We start from the raw sequence: 12,371 nt of genomic DNA, 5'->3' as shown, positions 1-12,371 counted from the left end.
GCAAGAAGCTAGGAAGGTTCCTGAGCAAGTGGAATGGGGAGACTGAGATAAAAAATTAAACAATGCCAAACAGTTTGGGCAGGTAGCAGCCAGTTTGTGAATAGCAAGACCTTGTCTTCCCCAACCAAGGGCACTTGCGAGCAGGGGGTTTACACCTCCTCTCTAACCAGAGAATACATAGGTTAAATAACCCTGGTCTGGGAAGCAGAACACAAAAACCCAATTAATGCCATTTGTGCCAGCTCAACGCAGAGACAGATGAAGTCAGGGAACATATCACAAAATCCCACTATAGCCAGACAGACCTAAGGTAAAAGTAAACCAGACCAAAGAACAATCCAAAACTCCTCTATATGCTTATTTTGATGCATCAGCATATTAAAAATGCACCGGGAAAGCTGATGAATATTGTACTGAAACTGTCCCCTAAGATTCTCCCCACAGGATATATTCCAAGAATCCTGAAACACTAATCAGAAAGAATATCTGCACCCCTATGTTCCTAGCAGCACAATTTACAATATTTGAGATTTGGAAACAGCCAAGTGCCCTTCCGTAGATGAGTGGGTAAAAAAGCTGTGGTATATTTAGACCATGGAATACTATGCAGCTGTAAAGAAGAAGGACTTCATATCCTTTGGGACAGCATGGAGGGACCTGGAGAATACTATGCTAAGCGAAATAAGCCAGACAGAGAAAGACAAAGATCACATGGTCTCACTTATGTGTGGAATCTAAAGAACTTAATAAACTCATGAACAACACAGGGTCAGTGACATGGAAGCATGGATCAGACTGAAGAATCTCAGAGGGAAGGTGGGACGGGGTGGGAGGAGGTGGGAGAGATTAGCCAGAAAATTTGTACGCATATATGCAAGACCCGTGGACACAGACAGTAGTGTGGTGAAGGCTTGGGGAGGGGAGTGGGTGCTGGGTAGACGGGGTCAATGGGAAAAAAAGGAGACATCTCTAATATTTTGAACAATAAATAAAGAAATTCATTACATAAAATTAAAATTTTAAAAAGATTGAAACATTAAAAAAAAACTAGAAAACTAGAAAAAAGAAAAAAATAAACACACACACAAGAATAAAAGCTCTACGGTGCTAACAGGTATTGGGCAGAGCGGGGATCCGATTCTAAGTCTGTCTGACCTCCGACTTCCCTCCTAACACTGCGCACAACGGCCTCTTCTCGGTTTCCTCTCAGGCCCATGACTCTAAACTCCCATCACATCAGAGCTGCATCAAGAGAGGAAAGGAAAGAGGGGCCACACTCTTTCAGACAGAGAACTGGTAGGAAGCCTGTGACTAGGGAAGCTAGCAGGAGGGTTTCACATACACTGTTCTTGCAGAACAGCCCACCCTCTCCCCTCAGCACCCTCCTCGCCTCATGTGTCACTTTACTGGGGACACAGCTCATCTCTGCTGAATAATGGAAAGGATTCAGCAAACTGCAGTCTAGGTTTCCTCTGCCCTTAGGGACATGGGCAACCCCTGGAGTCCCCACACTCCCTGGGTCCTGCTTCTTTTTCGGTAAAAGGAGGGGGTGAGACTGGGTGGTCTCTAAACTGCCTTCCAGCTCTAACACCTGCCTTGGGGTCAGGGAAAAGGAAGGCTCGTCAGGTAGCCCTCAGTGTCTGTCCCAACAGCAAGTGTATGAAGAGGCACCAGTCATCACACATGTCCTGTCAAATAAATGATGTGTGACATTGTGTTAATACTGCTCCTGACTCCCCCCATTACCCTCAGCGCTAGCCTCTGTCACCATCCCCACCCCTCGCTGTGCTGCTGGCATAGTCTCTGGTCTCTCCTAGGAACAGAGCCTATGCCTTGCACCCCCTGAACCTCCTGCCCTCACAGCTCCACTAGTCAGGGCCGCTTCTCAGCCAGGTTCACTCTCTTTTCAACCAGTTGATGAGTTCTCAGAATTTCTCCAAAGAAGCTCTTTGTGTTGGTGCTTTTGCTTTCACTGTGAGGATCAAGTGTTTGTGCCTTCAGAACCCACTGACCCAGGAAGCTCAAATTGACTGGAGCCAGTGGAGGAACTGCTGGCCTAAAGAAGTTAGAAATCTTGCCCCTAATTTGGTGGGTGCTTCAGTTTGTCAAGTCGAAACATTTTTCCTCCAAGTGCCCCGTCTCACACCAAAATTTCCAAAGGTATACTCAGTGTTTTGGGTTATAGAAGACCAGGAACAGTGTCTTCCATCCTCCTGGGTGCACTTGGAGCCTGTAGGGTGATTCTGGAAGAAGGGAGTTGGTCATTTGACTTGGTGGATCCTCAGGTGCTCGCTAGTGATTGTACAATATGGGTTTTGAGCCTAGTATTTAGGAGGGTCTCAAGTTACTCCTTCAAAATTAACAAGACTTTGGTACAAAGCCAAAGGGTCTAAACCATTGGAAGCCAAGTGAAATAAAGGAACACGAGTCCTGGAAAAATGTCTTCCAATGATCACATAGCCTCTCAGGATTTTTCATATGGTTCTTGCAAGACTGAAAGTCTGCATGACCTGAGCAGTAAATATGTACCTGAGGAATAGATGCAACTTTCCCTACTAAGCTTCCCACCTTCTCCCAGGTCAGGCCCAGACAGAGGCAGCTTGTCCTAGATTCACCAGTGGATGCATCCAACAGGCTCTGGAAATTGTGTTTAGGTGAGAGGCAGGCTGTTAAAGCTCTCACGGTGGACAAGATGTTCTAGTTATCTGTTGCATCACCATAAAATACTGAGTGTTTTATTATACATTTTGGTTCACTAGATTGAGAAATTGGATAAGTCCATGCTTAAGCTTGAGGGTAGGTACTAAGAGGACCAGATGTGGCAGGAAGTAGTGGACAATAGGGTGGCTACCCATGGAGGGAAGCAGCTAGATTTGGGAATGATGGTGTTGATGACCATGTCATTGGACCAATTACTGCTGTTAATGACTTGTGTCACCTAGAAAGGGCCAATAAAAGAGTCACTTGACTTCTAAAAATTTAAAGATCGGGACCAGCTATTAATTTGCAAGGTCTGGCACAAAAGGAAAATACCTGGTCCCACATTCAAAAACCATGAAAAATTCCAAGGTGACATTACAGAGCATTACACCATGTGAGGGGCCACTCTAAGCACAGAGCCCTGAGCAGCCCTACAGTTCACCAACCCCGGAAGCTCACCTTGACAGGCTGCATATATATGAGTTGAGAGGTGAGCCAGAACTTCATCTCCTGCTCAAGGTATCTCCACCACTGGCCAATCTCACTTCACTCTCCACATTCCTTGCATGAACCTTGTTCAGGCAAAAGCTGCCTTGGATGATTTTCTGGTCAACTAATGGCTTCTCCAGGTATTAAGCTCAGGTACACTCTTCAGTTCCCTAAAGGGAAGAGGGAACTGGCTGAGACAGAATCCACAGGTGCTACAGGGCATAGGACCCAGGTCTTGAGTGGTAATAGCCTTGAGGCCATTGACCATGAGAAGCATCTAGAACCCAGCTCCCACCTCTGAACCCTACCTTAGGGGTGACCTCCCTCTAGAAGACTTGTGATAGGGGGAGAGATGCCTCGTCTGTCTCCTGCACTGTTCACCTGGCCATGCTCCTTGTCAGTAAGAACTCCTTTCCACTTCCAGCTCTGCTGTGAGCCACCTGTCTCTCTGCTGCCGGTCCCCACCTGCAAGTCCGTGAAGTTGCTCTAACTCTTCCAGGATGCTGGTCCTGCACATAGTCAGAAGCAAGAGGATGGATGTTGAGAAAGACACGGCTTCCTTTTTGACATTTTCCCTTCACTCCTTTTTCCTCTTTGTTCTTTACCTCATACACACAGAGCAATGTGGATATATATGGACTTTTAAAAACATTGGGGGTTATTAAAACACATTTATTTAACTTCAATCAGAGTCTGCTGGCAGAACTTCGGGCTTTTCTGCTGCTACGATCTATAGAAATTCAAAGCACAAATTTATTACGACAATGCAGAAATAATAGCAGGAGGTGAAAAGAACGGTTCCTGACACTGTCCTGACTCATCTACAAACAAACAATTAACCTTGGTATTTCAGTTACTCTTGCTGCCATAACAAATTACTACAAATTTAGTGGCCTGAGACAATACAAATTAATTCTCTTAGAGTTCTGAAGATCAGGAGCCTGAAATTAGTCTTACGGAGGTAAAACGAAGGTGTCATCAGGGCTAGTCTTTCAGGAGGATCCAGGAGTGAATCCAACTCTTGCTCCTTCCAGCTTTTGGAAGCTTCCAGATTATTTTAGTTGTGACCCCATCACTCCAGGCTCTCCTGCCATCATCACATTGCCTTCCTCCTTTTACCTTCTTGCCTCCCTCTTCTAATGGCCTTTGTAATTACTTCTGGGACTCATTCAGAAATACTGGCATAATCTCCCCATCTCAAAATCATTCATTTAATCACATCTGCATTAAGGTAACCCTCACAGGTTCTGGGGATTAGGACATGGCTATACTGGGGAGACGGATTTTCAGTCGACCACTTGTGGATAAGTTAACCTCTTTGCAACTCACTTTTCTAATCTTTTAAAAGGATATTTGCTTCATAGGGTTGGTGTTGGTACCAGCAAGTGTGGTGCTGCTGTAAACAATCATTAAAATGAAATGTGGAAGTGGCTGTGGAATTAGGTGATGGACAGACACTGGGAGAATTCTGAGCAGGCATCTGACAGAAAGGCCTACATTGCCTTGAAGAGACTGTTGCTGGGAATTTGAATATTAAAGGTGAGATCTCAGATCAAAGTGAGGACTGTGTTACTGGACACAGGAGGAAAGTTGACACTGATACACAATTGGGAGAAGTTGCTGAGTTGTGTTGTGCTGCTGGGTGGAAAGAAGAGCTTATAGGTGATGAACTTGAGTCTTTAGCTGAGGAGGTTTCCAAGCAGAGTGTTGGGGGTGCAGATTGGTTTCACCTTGTAAAATGCAAAAGGCAAGAAATCAGAGGGATGCATCCACCAGGCTAGAACCTCCAAGGACTGCCAGGAGCCGGGAGGAGCTGGGAGCCAGCAAGGGAGGATCATCTCCAGCACCTTCAGAGAGAGCGGGGCTCTGCCAACCTTTTCATGCTGGACCCCTAGAACTATGGGACCATAAGTTTCTGTGGCCTCAAGCTGCTCAGTGTGTGGTGCGGTGTTTCAGCAGCCCTGGAATCTCACACAACACTTCACTCCATCCTCCACCTCTTCTCCTGCCTTCCTCGCCTTCCGTCATCTCTACACCCCAGAGATTTCCCCTTCTGCAGGAGCTAGGGTTTGGAGAGTAGCTGCCCCACCCCCACCTCCACATGTGGACCAGAAGGACCGTGGAGGTCATGGAAGGGTGAATTGCTGGGTTCCTTGGAGGCCTTGAATCTGCCTCACCCTGTTTCTCAGAAACTTGTCAGTGCCCAGGACTCTACACCCGAGAGGTGCCCCAACCCACCCTCTTTACTTTTGCCCTCTCTGAACTCAGGCCCTTAACCGCAGAACTTATCAGTTATCAACAATGAATACAACACCTAGACAGAATCAAAGCCTTGCTCGTTTTTGACAGACACAGAGGAAACGAAGGACTCCTGGACTGCTAAGGGGAACCGGCAGACTGCCAGTGGGTGTGAGCCCAGCAGGTCCTGAGACCACCTCTGCCTGAGAGCTCACTCCAGGCCCACCAGCAAAAGTCGACCTTGCCCTCCCAGAAAACAACAAATTCACACAAAAGAATAGGTTTACAAAAACTCACAGACACAGATAACAGTATGGTGGTCACAAAAGGGAAGGGTGTGGGTGGGGAATAAATGGAAAAGAGGGTCCAATATATGGTGAAGGCAGAAGACTACACTTGGAGTGGTGGGCACACAATGTAATATACGTAGGGCATATCATAGAATTTTACACTTGAAAGCTATCAGTGATATCACTTCTTTCTCACCAATGAAGTTAGTGGCAGCCATTTCCCCTTACAAAATAAAACGAAATGAGCTTTCATGCATTAAATACACCTGACTGAGGAGCCACCTGCCTCAGCCACAGCACAGGATGGCTAACCTGTCTGACAGGGTGTCCCCTTCTATTAGCCCAATGACACTTGCTTTGTCCCATGAGCTTCAGAGCAGACTGTCATCATAGCACATCAGCGCTGGTGTCTGCCATTAACACCTGAAATGTGGTCAGGAAAAGTGAGTGGGTCTGTCTCTGCCACTATCGGGTCTATGGCTTTGGACAAACTATCACCCCTCTGACCCCGGTATCTCTACAGATGAGAAGATGGGGAAGTGTCAGATCATGCAGGTCGGATGTCGCCCAAGGAACTACATCACACGCCAATATCTGGGCCTTGCCCATGAGAACAAGTCCAAGACTCTCCCACCAGTAAGAACCCTGAGCACTGGCCGCGTACCCACACTTCCTCACAGATTTGGGGTGATTGTGGTGATTAACCTGTGACACTGCTCAGGGTCCTCATGGAAGACCATATGCAGAGACCAGTCCTGGGACTCTTGGCCTGAGGGGTCTGGTGTGAAGGAGCAGCATCACTATGGGCCCTCTGCTCCCATGCTGTCTGTCCCCAGGTCATCAGAACGATGCACAGTTACAGACAGGGACAGACAGCAGCTCCATTTACCACGTGGAACCAACAGCCAAGAAGGCAGAGGCAGAGAAGCAGGGGTCTTTCTCCCACAGTTTTCTGTTGCTCTCAGGACACCCTCTGCTCCCTTCCTAAATCGTCTTCCAAGGCTTTTTATTCCCCTCCCTCCAAACCCCACAAGGTTGCTTGGAAACCCCCTGAATTCCAGCCCTTCCATGATGCCAGGGGCAGAAGAAGAGGCTGCTTCCAACAGGAACCGAGGGAAGAATTCAGAGGCTCCTGGGTCCATCTGGGACTGTCAGTCAGTTGCCCTATGTCTGAGATTTTCAGGTTCGTTTACACAGTTTCTGCTGTTATCTGCATTTCCTCCTTTCGGTTTTAGCTTTACAGTTTTTCTTCATTCCAATCCTCCCATAAAGATATGTTCTTAAGTGCTTTATGACTACTGAGATATGCTGTAAATAAATATTTAACAAGGGACTAAAGGACAATTCCCTTGTATATCTCAGCATATCACAAGACCGTTAAACTGTTTTGTTCCTCATAATCCCTCCCTTTCCAAGGAATGAGGTACAGGGTGGTTTAGTGTAAATTCAGCTGTAAACAGGAAAGCAGGCATCCCACCTACACCACAGCCCTTTCCTGCTTCACATTCTCTTAATTGAGTTTCACTCATCAATTCAAGTTGTGGTCACAGCACAGGCCAGAAAGGCTGGGTTACAGGGCCCATGTCCCCTTACTTGGACCTGCTGAAGTGTTCAGAGGACTGAGAGGAGAAGGCTGGGCCAAGAAGAAACCTCACCATGGAGATCGCACTGAACTGTGCTCAGGGTCTGATTTGGACCCCTCCTAGGCTGGTGCTGGCCTGAGAATGAAGTGGAGGAGTTTCCTGTGAGGCTCCAAACCGTCAGCAGTTTCTCCTCCAGGGCAGGGGCAGCTCTTAGCACTTTGACCGTGACCTGAGCCTATCAAAATAAACTCTGTCCTAAATTGGAACTGGTGCTCACAGATGTTGCCATCTTTCAAATTCTACAATGAAGTTCTGAAAGCTTCACTGGTGACTTGATAGCTGAGCAACTTCATTGTTTTTAAATATTGTTGATCATGAAGAAATATCACTTGAAAATTAGAATTAAAAGACTCATGCCTGATCTGGGAGAGACCATAAATGATTATTTGGAATTATAAGGAGACACCAGCATTTCTCCTGTCCTCTGAGTATAACATATCTCATTCAGTGGAAAGCCAAAGACTTCAGCTAAAGACAGCAACCTGAAGGCATTGGCAGCTGTCACTTGGGCCCGCATTTAGCAATTTGTCATCCACCTCCACTCAAGACAACAAAAAGGGAAAAGTGAACTATACAAAATGCATGCACTCGGCAGGGAGGAATATGAGGGAGCTAGCTGGGTAGCCACGTTGAATCCAAAATTACTGACAGAGTTTCCACCTGTTGACAGCATTGGGAGGAACCCTATAGACAGCATTGTGAGGAACCCTGCAGACTTATTACTGGTGAAACAACCCTAAGTGGTGAATTTATTTTTAATTCAAAGCTCTAAAATTTGCACTAAGGTCATATAGCAAATGAGGAAATGTTACTTATTTTTTAAATGTAGTAAATCTCAGTAAGTAGAGTGATAGTCTGTGCGGTACTTGAGCCAGCCTTCCTCTTCCCCCTTACTGACATTCTGCTCAGCATGAAGGTAACTCCATTCTGGGCAGGTGTGGTGAAATGAATGGGATCCCTCTCCCTACAGTTACCCATCAAGGGTCTGCTACCTTGCCAGTAGGAGCAGGCTGGCAGCATTTCTCATGCCTTCCAACTCTGAGTTGCAAGACTAAACTGGTGAATGCAGCCAGCTTCACCCTCCTGCTTCTCTATTCATAGTGCAGAGGCTCAATCGCAGGTACCACAGGCTCAGGATCCAGGGAGACCAGCTGCCCACACGCCAGCTCCCTCATATGATGAAGGGTCCATAGTGGGAGAGGCAGGTTGAGAAGACCAGAGGATACCATCCCCTGCTCAGAGCATAGAGCTGTGGCTCAGACATTTTGTTCAGGGAGAAAAGAAGTCCATAATTACAGAGAAACCCAAAGCTCTCCTCAAAGGAAATGACTTTATTTGAAGCAAAGTGTGGGAAGTTCAAAGCGTTTTTTTTTAAAACACTGATGATTTTAATGATAAGTAATTTAGAGGAGACTGATCATCCTACAAGAGACTTTCCAGAGAAATCACAGGCAGAAAATTTACCAGGGAGAATCAGGAAAGTAGACAGATACAAATGGTCCTTCTGGATTCAGAGAAAATGTGAAAGACTGACCACAAAAACCACCCCTTAAAAGGAAAACCCAATTGAATTATATCAAACTGTGGAGTCAATTATGCACAAAGGCATTGTCAAAGAAAACAAAAAAAAAAAACAACAAAATAAACTGAAGAACAAAATAGATCCAGTGACTGGTGAATCTCTGAGGAAAGGCAAGGGTGGGTGGAGAGAGATTAACCAAAAATTTATAAGGGTATATGCATAATTCATGGACACAGACAATAGTGTGGTGAAGGCCTGGGATTGGAGGGTGAGTGTGAGGTAGGAGTCAATGGGGGGGGGGGAGGAGGGGACATCTGTAATACTTTCAACAATAGATACACTTTTAAATAAGTAAATTAATTAATTAAAACGAGAACAATCAGCTAGTAATTACTAGCCCTAACAGCTGGGTGTAATACCAATAGAGACACACAGATTAACAAAGAGATTAAGGAAAGAGACAATCAAACAGAGCACTGCTAAAACAATTGTCATCTAGGGGACATCTCAAGGTTACACCCTCTGAAAACAATATCAGAGTTTTCCAAATGCAAGGGAAATAAAGTTCACCAGAAGAGTCCAGCTAAGTTTTTAAAGGAACATGTAAGCAACAGCAAATTGAGCTGTAGAAATACAGAAGGTAGGTCAATATCCTGATTTCCTACACTATATTATCTAAAATGCCTATATATATATACAAAGAAATACACAGAAACAGGGAGGTGTAACCCATGAAGAAAAGCAGAATGTGGACTTAGTGCTTCAGAATCACAGGTGGGCAGGGGTCCTTATGTTCTAAAAGTACAGATATGTGAACCAAAATCTTTAAGAAACATACATTTTACAGGATCCCCTAGATAATTCCCAAAGACAGGAGGTTCAGGAAACCCTGGACTCAGTGAATAGACTCAGACCCTTGGAAGACTAGGGGTGGGGATTGAACCTGCAACCCACCTATGTGTCCTTGAGCAGGAATCAAATCTGTGACCCTTCTGTGCACAGGCCAATGCTCTAACCACTGAGAACACCAGGGAGGGTTAAAGACAAGAACTTCTGAACAATATAAACACCAATTGATGTAAAATTTGAAAAAATTGCAAATATTATTCTTTAGAGCTACACGAGAAGTGTGATATATGACACTGCCCAAATAGTATTGTAGGTCTTAAAGAATTCCCAAAGCTATGAAGAAATGTTATGAACTCAGTGGGGAAATTCAAATTGGTGGTACAGATATTTTTCAATCTTTTGAACATGTCAGATAATGGAAGCATCTGCTTAATACTCCAGTCTCACTCTGTCTGCCCCAGAATTACTGGACCAAGCCTCCTCCACTCCTGGATCGTGCTTCTATTTGTCTAGATTGTCTCCAGAAACATTTCATCGACCTCCACTGATACACAGCATTTGATTCAAAAATTGAAGTCACTTTAGGTATGACAAGTCAGATAACGAGGCACGACTGTTGTCTGTTTGCAAGAGCTGTCAGACACCGGTATTCCTCTGTTGCGTATGTTTCTAATCTCGTAGGAGGGCCCTTCATTGGGGGACCCTAACCTAGGCCTGATACAGGGCAGTAAGGAGCTAGGAAAATTCCAGGGTAGGAGGCATAGGGAACTGAGATAGGGAAGTTGAAACAATGCCAAACAAAGTGGGCAATTGGCAGCCAGCTTTTCAATAACAAGCCTTATCTTCCCAGCCAAGGACACTTGAGAGCAAATGGTTAAAAGCCTCCCTAACAAGAGAATGAAGAAAAGGAAGGGAGAAGGGGAAAGTGGGAAAAGGGCAGTTTTACTCCCTAAGCAGAGAAGCCAGCAGTCTGGGGGCTTGGCAAGATAAAATTGCCAGGTGCTTCTCATGAGTCCTGGGAAGGCCACAGCAAAGTCAAAAAGGACCTTGAGAACGAATGTATACCAGAATATTCAGCAGAGGGGTTCTGAAACCTAGAGGCAGGAGGGAGTATAAGGCCTCAGACCCCCACCCAACTCACCCTTCAGTCTAGCTGAGAGCCCCTCTGTGCTTCATAAGCCACATGTATAGATTTATCCACCTTACCTCTAGAATAATGGTGCTTGCTTTAATAAAATTGGTTTCACGACAGCGCAATCATCTGGAGTTTTCTCATTGAAATTTATTTATATGAGAACACAAGAATCAATGGTGGGAACAACCTTGTCCATCCAACTTGGGGGGCTGTCCAATGACACCTCTCTGGTGTCTGTGAGAGGTGCCTCCAACAGACCTATTCGAAATGGAAGCTAGGATGTCTCCAGGCCCTTCCCTGTGATGCTGAGAACACAGCGGGACAATCCACGGAGCCCTGTTTACAAGAGAGGACTCAGCCAGCTGAATAGTCCCTGTGAGAATTCACTGGTGCCTGACCTTCCTAGGGAAACGTTTCCATCTCATCCAAGGCAGCAGTGGGACTTACACCTAAGATGCGGGGCATGCCCGGGACAGAGTATTAACTTACTGTCTTGTACTTTCATGACCTGTGGTCCAAGTGGACTAACACATGCTGTCATCAGAGTGGGTGCCAGGGGCTCCTCCCTGCTCACCGCTTTCTTTCAGATTCCCAGGGTGCGTGAGGCCCTCACTAAATATCTGTCACCCTACCGTTTGGAGATTTGCAGAAACTGGGCTCAAGGGACATTGCCACAGCATGGAGAGTCCCAAATCTCTCTTGCTCTTTGAGGGAACTTTCTGAGATCACTTCCTCAAGCTTCCCTCTACATTCTCAATCATGTGCCGCAGTCCTGTCTATTTTTCCCCAAATTCCTATAAACTTGAAATTCAGTTCTTTAGCTGGTTTCCACAGTAACAACATGTAGGAAGCGTTGTGTAGCCTTTAGCTTCTATACTGGAGATTTTGAAAGTCACAAGGAGGGTCCCACAGGCAGCCCTGGGCATTACTGCACCAAGCTGACTGGTGTCGTTCTGGAAAGAGGGAGGGCTTAACCCCCAACCCTGGAGGGAGAAGCTCTGGGTGATACTTCATAAATTACCCTCTTCTCACAAGAGGAAAGGGTGGTCTGTTTCAGGATGTGGGACCACTACCTGCTATTCTATTTACTTTTTGCAAAAAGGAAACAGACTGCCTTCTCTCCCTCTTGGCCAGTGGTGGCCACATCAGAGCTGCATTTTGGTTCCTTGTTTCATTCTCTGGGCAGACCACTGAGTTCTCTGTCAGGTGGGTCTCGCTGAGTCTGACTTGTTTGGTGTCATCTTCTCAGACTGTGACTCTTTGGTCGTCAGGTGGCCCCAGATGTGCAACTGGCTCCCTTCCATCCAGAGAGAAGAATGAAGTCCCCTAACTTTGGCCTCTGGTCCCTGCTATTGTATTTACTCATCTTGTGAACAACCTCACCATTCTTTTAACATTATTTCTGTAAGTGATGACCTGTTAACTAATGTGTGGCTGCAATTAGATAGCCTGTTTGCTCTAGAGTTCTATAAACTAACTTCAAATGCAGTCGACTCTGACCTTCA

The sequence above is a fragment of the Miniopterus natalensis genome, chromosome 10 (genome assembly GCF_054644295.1).
Source record: "Miniopterus natalensis isolate mMinNat1 chromosome 10, mMinNat1.hap1, whole genome shotgun sequence".
Taxonomy (NCBI): domain Eukaryota; kingdom Metazoa; phylum Chordata; class Mammalia; order Chiroptera; family Miniopteridae; genus Miniopterus; species Miniopterus natalensis.
This window is presented reverse-complemented; position numbering follows the sequence as displayed.